Source organism: Papaver somniferum, chromosome 1, assembly GCF_003573695.1.
Source record: "Papaver somniferum cultivar HN1 chromosome 1, ASM357369v1, whole genome shotgun sequence".
Classification (NCBI taxonomy): Eukaryota; Viridiplantae; Streptophyta; class Magnoliopsida; order Ranunculales; family Papaveraceae; genus Papaver; species Papaver somniferum.
Genome location: NC_039358.1, coordinates 154915594 through 154924279, shown reverse-complemented (window position 1 = coordinate 154924279; position 8686 = coordinate 154915594). Strand labels below are relative to the sequence as shown.

The window sequence follows — 8686 nt, the reverse complement described above, 5'->3', positions numbered from 1 at the left end:
GTTCAACTACCGAAGACCAACTTATGTAGCATTGCAGATCAGAACCCAAACAACTTCAACATACCAATTATGGAAGAGTGGTGGCTTAGATTGTTGAATTGTCCGTTTGATCCATATCAATCATCATGCTTTTAGTCTGTTGATTTAACACACCAAATTGGGTTACAAGAAAATAAATATTCAAGCTCAACCCTAAAGGAAGATCGGTAAAAGAGAGAAAGATACGTGTTTACAAAAGGAAAGGAATGGTTTGATCTATAGGTGTTCACAAAATCTTAAACTAGTGAATTATTGTTGTTGAGAACTCCTATTGCTCTTACATAGAAAGATTACAAGAAGTTTGCTCTAAGAATGTTGAGCAATAGTGAGACGATAAGAATAATATGCCATTTCCTGTCATTATTTCAAGATCAAAGATATGCAGCTTTTGTGTCTGCTGTTACCTTTTTGGATGTTGCATAGGTGGTGGCTGCTGGTGCTTAACCTGTTCAAATTATTGCGGTATTACAGTTCCATCTTAGGACCGAAGTAGGACAAAATAAGTTAAACACGAATTCTGATAACAGTGCAGGGTACACATGGATTTTTTCAATACAAAGAAACATCAATTTTATTGTTAATTTTAGATTGTACATTATTTATCATAATAAGCATGGGTCTTTTGGATGAGTTGGGTTGTTTTTCTCCTTCGATGCAGGCATGTGGCTGGAAGAGGAAATAGATTCCGCTTTTGATATCTTATATCCAGGAAAGACACCTGGATTTTAAGGAAGTTGCGGATCAAGTATGTAGTTTCCTTGGCCTACACTTTTTCTCTCATTTTTAATGAATGGTTTAATGGTAAGAGTAATTTGGAACCGATAAATTCTCTATTATGATTATTTGGCATTTTAATAAAATGGTAACAAACTAATAATTTATTGGCATCTGCATATACTTATTTTCTGGACTGGGTACTACAAGGTATTTTCCTGAATAGGCTATATACCTATAGTATTCATAGTTCGGAGCTGCTATCCGCAACAACCCGGAAGGTAATCTGGTTGTACTATTTTCTTACGTATTGGACGTCTCTAGAGATTCGCTATGAGTAAAACAAGACATTCCAATCAAACAAGTATGAACAAAGCTTTAAAGGAACTTTCAATTTTCAATTGTGATGTCATTCTTTCTGTGTTACCTCAGTGACTTGGCAAAGATTTTGATTATATGGCTTGACATCTTCCTTGAATCTACTTTTTGACTTTTAGGATGGAAGACTATATTACTTTGGGAGGCATAGTAGAAATCCAATTATGTTTTTATTTCCTTAAACCAATGAAATCTTCTTGAATAAGTAAATTAAGGGTGACCCAAATTTTTTGTTTTACACACTACTACTCTTCTATGAAAAATCCTGTTTACACCCATCAGCTGTATTCAACAAAAAATTAATAGAATAGTACATAGATGTTGAGGAAGTTGGAGATAAGAATGGGAAAGGACTGGAATTGAAATGAGTTGTCCCAAACTAAGGGCATCAAAGTTGGATTTTGCCTACGATTCAATCTCTATGATTGTGTTGATGTCGATTCAATATAATATCGTTGGATTTTTATTTCTATGCTTCATTGTTTTCTGCTCTTTTGCTAAATATGATTTGTGGAGTGAATGGTGTGTATTCAAAACTGGTGGATCAAAATCCAGGTACTGTGTTAGCTAGCTAGGTGAAGATAGAGAGGAAGTAGAAACAACAATGAAGAGAACAACAACATAAAAAAGAAAAAACAGGAGCACCCTTCTAGAAAGTCCTCTTAATTTTAAAAGCTCATATACAGAAGTCAGAGTTGGTCATTCTATAACCTTTAAGCTCACATCACTTTTTTGGTTATTCTGGGACTAGAAATCCAGTGAGCAAGGAACCTCAAGTGATCAGTTACCGCCGATGGTTTGTGGGGACAATCGACTATAAGTTATGTTACATCTTGGGTGTTATCTGTATCTTTAATTTTTCTCAAATCAAATTGAATTTCTCGTATAAAAATTTGATTTAATTGCTCCACTAGGTACTAGCTGCTATCTTCGTTTCCTAAGCTCTCAACTACCTTTGTGTTATCCTTTCTAAGGATGTTTCGGCAATTGTCCATATTTTGTTTTAACGTTTTGCAATAAAGCTAAGTTGTGGATTTCTTATTTCGGCAGATTTTCATAGGTATGGTTTGCTATACGTGATTAGAAAGTTTTGACTTCTATTTGTTTATGGTTGGGAAACAACTATTGCGGTTTACATAAACCGAATTAGTCCAGATCCTTTATTTCTGACAATAGAAGTTATGTTAGTACGATGCCTTTATGATGTTAAGTTAACTGACTTACTCTCTTACTTTCATGATTCTGACTAGCAAGCTAAGAGAAGATAATTAAGCAGTTTTTTGATGACTAGCATGCTTAAGACAAGCTAACCAGTTTGGTTAGACCGCTGAAATTTATTTTCTTTTTTAACGTAATACTAAAAGTTTATTGAATTGTTAAAATAATATTAGGAAAGAATTCACTTTGAACGCTCATGTTTACTGTTTTGATGATTAATTGCTTTCTCTAATTTTGTGCTTCTTCAGATGCACATGGGAATAGGTCTGAAAAGTTTCAAGGTATTGGGATTGCTTCGCGTTGTTGTAGCTGTTCTTACGACTTCTAAGGTAATTTAGTCCACTTTTTAAGGCAATTATGAATGAATTAGTATTTTTTATGTTGAACTGTTTTTGGGAGGATGGAGTATTTTAGATGCCTGTGTAGGATTATTTAAGCATTCTAACTTTTTAGCTGGAACTCTAGATTTTTTGATGGCTTAGGATCAAATTGAAAACTTACGGTCATTTGGTTTCCATGAGATATCCATGATCAATTTAATTTCGTGTGAATATAAGATCAAACAGGCATACAAAAGAGTTTATATATTAGTCATTTGCAGAAGAATGCCGATGGTAGGTTACTAGCATACTGCTTCACCAATCGGCTGGCATAGTTGCGCCCGTGAGTAAATGTATGGTTGATGCATTCAGGATAACAATATGGAATGAAGGTTTTGGAGCATTGGGAAAGAGTTCGATTGGTGAAGGTCAGGCTTTTTTCCAGGTTCCAATACCACACCCTTATATTTGTGATGTTTTCGTTGGCGTCATTTTTTTTTTCTTGACCCTTGATCGATAGTATTTGTATCAAAAAATGAATCCCTACCAACCAAAATTATGATGAAAATAAAAATTGTTGTTATGGTGATAACTGCTGGGTGTTCTGAAAATTTGGGAGTATGCTTATTTAGTTATTTTTCGGAATATAAAATTTGGTAGACAAGAGTACAGTGCACGGAATTCTTAATCTTTATTACCAGTTCTCAATCCATGAAATGTAGTAACCAGGTCATAGATGGACGCCACCTGACCTTATGTAAAGTTTTTTTTTCTGATTCCTTCTATGATTATTGCACAGATTTATTTATTTTGTAAAGATTATTCATGAAAAATCTTTAATGCTAAGATTGCATGATAAGAGAGAAGATGGGTTCACCACTCTTGCTGCAGCTGGGCCCCCTTTTTTTTTTTGAAAGGGTATCAATACAGGCCACAAAAGCACAAATTTCTGTTCTTAGAGAGCAAAAGATAAAAGATGTTTAAGATATGACGTTCGAGATGACTTTCTTTTTTTTTCCCTATATGTGACCAAATTACTTTGCTCTTCAGCTTTCTAACTTTGGTAATGATGAAAAAAGTTAAATTAATTCTGAAATTTAGTTATAATTCAGTGAACTACATTACAAATCCTTATAGAAGTTGAATTGTTTAATGAAACACCTGATGGAAGCTTCTCTTTTTTTTTTGTTATCTTCAGCTTTGCTTTGCTGTGTCATAGGCTGACAACAGATCCCGATCACCGATCGATTTGTATGCTTTCAAAGCCATTCCTTGGTGCAGTATGGCATATCTATTTTGTGTTGAACCTTCGAGTAAGTTATTATATTTGATCATGATATTAGTTGAAATGACGAACTGAAATTTATGTTGTTTCAGACCCATTTAATTATGGGTTCTATTTCTATTAGAGACCATTATTTGTTCTGCATTTATTTTCCTGACTTTTGTATTAATAAGTGGAATTATATCAAATAGACCGCTGCATAATACATAAAGCTTAGTTTCCCATTATTGCAGTTCCATTGTTTCTATTTAAAAGACTAGCACCAGGTATGTCCTGTTTCTGTCCAATACTAAGACAAGTATTTTAAACTACGGAATATGACGCAATGGTAGCGCATTTGACTCCATGTCAGAAGGTTACGTGTTCGATTCATGTCAGGTCCATCCCCAGTTTTTAACCACGTTTGGGAAAGGTTGTTGGTCATGTAGAAGAAAATTTGTTGATTAGTCGTTCATGTTTTTCTATTTTATAGTTTTATTTAAGAATGGTTGACGTGTTCATGCCATAAATGGATTTAAATAACACACTTCTTGGTTGGAGGTATAATGTACAAGTTCTTTCGAGTTATTTGCTGTCCGATCTGAGGATTTTGCATCCCGTGACATAAATCTCATCTACACAATTTTTGCTTTTTCATTTCTGACGTAATTGCTTGACCACTGTGTTTTCTTTTTGTTCCTTGATGCTTAACATGATCATGCACACAACAAAATATTGATCCATAAACTACAATTTTCTATTGTTCGGGCGGCGTTAATTTGACATACAAACACTCGGACTGAGGTTATTCCTGCTTCTGGTAGGAGCATCTCATGTCATTTTGAACAACACCAGGTGATCATTACTCAAGACGGAAACAATTAGGGAAAAACGAAAATGGTAAGTGAAATCTCTATACTAATACGGTTGGAATTGTATTTTTCTTTCAAATTGTTCCTGATTTACCTCTGTAGATGCCGCTTCTTAGCAAAACCTTATTCTTTTAGGTGAATTTATAAGCGCCATAGAAATTTCTACGATTGGTATGTAGGATCAGAATCTCGCAACAATAATGCCTCAGCGAAATTATCAACAACACAACACAACAGCGTCGCAGAACAATTTCAGAAATGACATAATAAACGACGTCAGCTAAAATCATGAGAAAAATGTGATGGTTCTGCGAAAATAAGAGAGTTTGCGAGATTAACATTTGTAAGGCCGCGAGAATGTCGCAAGCCATATCCGAAAATAAAGGACAGATTAGCTGTCATCCACTATGTACTTCCCTATAAATAGTCGTTCATTTGTAAAGGAAAGAAATAGATCTTTTTCTGAGTGAAAAGCAAGTAATTGGAGAGAGAAAATCTAGAGCAGTGGTTATTCTTGATTTCTTTATCTTTTCTTGTAAGATTGTTCAAAGATTGATCACTAAAATTAAGATTGATTAATCTAAAATGAGTTGAATGTTAATAAAATGTTGTGAGGGGTGTAGTGTAGGATTTCCTGCAACTACATAATGGCGTTAGAAACAGGGAACATTGAAGATTATTCTAGAAAAAATTGAAAATTGATATTGAGATTTGTGAAGATTTGGAGTGATTGATTAAGAATTTTACATAATCTCTTGCAATTTGTTAACATTGAAGAAATGGCTAGAAGAAGAAATACATCAGAACAACCAACCACTGTTAGAAGAAGCAAGAGAATTGCTGGAAGAGAAAGAAGTGAAATGGGAGAATCTACTAGAATGAGAAATAATGGAGAAAATCAAATTCAACCACCAGTTCAACAAACACTAGTACAAGGAAGAAATATAGATTATGATAGGGTAAGTATACACACTTGGCAATCAAATTCCGCAGAAGAAGTAGAAGAAGAGCAGCAAACCAGAAACCATAGACAGGTAGAGAGAAATCAAGAAGCAGATGAAGGAATAATTCATGGAGATGAGGAAATTGGATCGTTAGAAAAGTTGAGACGAAGAATACGTGAAGAAAGAAGAGCTGAGGCAGAAGAACGTGCAAATCTAACAAGGCAAAATCACGAATTGAGGATGGATAATATGAGACTACAGAGTAGAAGATCGAGAAGTATTACAAAATCATATTCAAGATCGACTAGAAGAGAGATGAGGCGAAACTCATCCACAATTAATGATGGAAACAATATTCAAGAAGAAATATCAAATCCTAATGAAGAATATCGCGAAAATAGAGAAAGAACTGATGATCGTTACGTTCCACAAAATGAAACTTTTTATGATAGGCAAAATGATAGAAATCAAGAGAATGGACAACGTCAGGGACGAAATGATCAAGATGGCGAAGGGAATCGAGATGAAGGAAGGATAATTTTACATGAGAGAGAAGCTCAAAGAAATCAACAAACGATTGATGAAAAAATTGAAAGACATTATGCTGAACAAGCACGTTTAATTTGCGAACGTGAAAGATTGAGAGCAGAAATGGAAGAACAAGAGCTTCAGGAGACAATTCGCCAGAACAATCACGACAATCGAGAAAGAAGGCGTACACAAAATCGGAATAACGGTAATATTAATGAAGAGTATGATAGAGTACAGAGGATGGCTGAAAGACAGCGAATGGAATTAATAAGAAATGAACAAAATCATGAAGGGGAATATGAGAGAATCATCATATGCGAATTCAACATAGAGATGAAGAAGAGAATCACAGAAGAAGACGAGATGAGGATAATGAAGAAGAAATGCAAAATTTCGCGAGAGAAGAAAGATATGAACGCAGAAGAAGGGAGGCGAAATTAAAAAAACCAATGGATCAAAATTCAGGTGTAAATAAACAAATCTTGAAAGAATTAGAAGAAATGAGAGGAATGCTAAATAATAGAGGAGAAGTAGGCAGAAGACAATTGGATGAAGCTATAGAAGAAGCTGCGAAAACTCCATTTACAAGGGAAGTACAACTAGGAGGAATACCACCGAAATGCAATTTTCCCGCATTAACCAGCATTTTTGATGGAACAACTTGTGCAATTCAACACATTAAATCCTACGTGAGGTGTATGTTGCAATGGGAAAATCATGATGCCGTATTATGCAAGTATTTTGCATCCAGGTTAACAGGGGAGGCGTTAAAATGGTTCGAAGGTCTACCAAAGAGTTCAATAACATCCTTCAATCATTTGCAGATTACATTCCTGGGGGCATATATAAGTAATAATTCTTCGCGACCTGGTATTGAAGACGTGTTTGGATTAAAACAAAGGATTAACGAAAGTTTGAAGCACCTAACTAAAAGATGGAGGACTATGTGTAGCGAAATGGCTGGCCGTGTGGATGAGAGATATCTTATCTTATCATTTATCAATGCTATGTTTGCAACCAACCTATTGTACATCCAAATTTTCAGAGTCAAGAATACGATCACAATGACTGAATTGCGAGAACTTCAAGAAGAATATATTGCTCTAGAGGAAAGGCAACATGAAATGGAATCATATCCAGTTGCGAACACCAGTTCACAAACAGCGAATGCAAGCTTATTACCCAAACTAATAAACACAGTGGCGAACACTTCGCAAGTACAACAAGAAAGGTGACGGGAACAATCAACAGAAACTGGTGGCTATGGGAAGCCGAGATCAAGAGGAGTATGAAGAGAAAGAAATTTCTACAATCGTGGTGGAAATAACAAGATTCAAAGACTCGATCAGCCGCAAGAAACTTATGGAGGTCAAAGACAAAACTATAATAGAGGACAAGGAGGTCACAAGGTAGTATGGGAAGAAATCAAGATGCCACCTCTAAATGCAAGTGTGGAGAAAATATGGGAAGCTATAATTTTGATGGAGAATATACCAACACCATGGAACATGGGAACGGAACCACCTCCAAACCACAGAAGTCATGAGTTTTGTTCTTATCATCATTTTCATGGACATACTACAAATGATTGCAGAAATGTAAAAAGAATTATTCTGAGAATGATAGATCAAGGAAAACTAAACCACTTTTTGGTAGGGCACCCACAATCTCAACCATTGCCACCACCACCAGAGCATCACAAAGTAAACACGATGAAAAAGAAGGAAACATTCTTCATAGAAGTTGGTGCAAAAGCAAAGAATCTATTCTGTCACTCTATCGTACATTCATACAAGACAATTGAAGATTTTCATGACAATGTTTTGAGTAGAGTGTTCGCAAGAGATATGGAAGAGAAATTATGAATATTGCGAAAATCTCGCCACTAGAGGAATGGCAGAAACAAATTATTTCTTTTACCAGAAGAAATCCCCGAAGGTGAAGAGGTACATGATAATCCATTGGTAGTAAAATTAGAAATTAATCCAAAACCGAAAGAAGATGAGGATGATGAAGCTGAAGATTCATGGGCAATTAATAGGATTCTAATCGATACTGGAAGCTCTGTGAACATCTTATTTTATCATACTTATAAAACTATGGGAGGAAGAGATGATCTTATACCATCAACATATAAGATATATGGTTTTAATGGTACTGCCAACAAGCCTAAAGGGGAGGTTACTATGCGAATTCCATTGAAAGGAATATCTTCTGAAATCCTATTCTGTGTTGTTGATGTAGAATCACCCTACAATGCATTAATTGGTCGACCTTGGCTACATGGGATTCTAGGTGTAGCTTCAACTTTACACCAGTGCATCAAATTCCCTCACCCTAGCGGTGTAGGAATCATAAAGGGAGATTGGGTTGAAGGAAAGAGGTGTTACGAAACTGAGGTAGAAT

General features: G+C 35.3%; 1 long non-coding RNA gene across 1 annotated transcript; it reads left to right on the top strand.

Annotated features, from left to right (window-relative positions):
* The first annotated feature begins 792 nt into the window (after positions 1 to 792).
* Positions 793 to 5311, top strand: LOC113305198. Its single transcript, XR_003338489.1, has 5 exons — positions 793 to 2191; positions 2598 to 2678; positions 2951 to 3114; positions 3868 to 4833; positions 4941 to 5311. It is a non-coding gene; the product is annotated as an uncharacterized LOC113305198 (long non-coding RNA).
* Positions 5312 to 8686: the final 3375 nt, after the last annotated feature.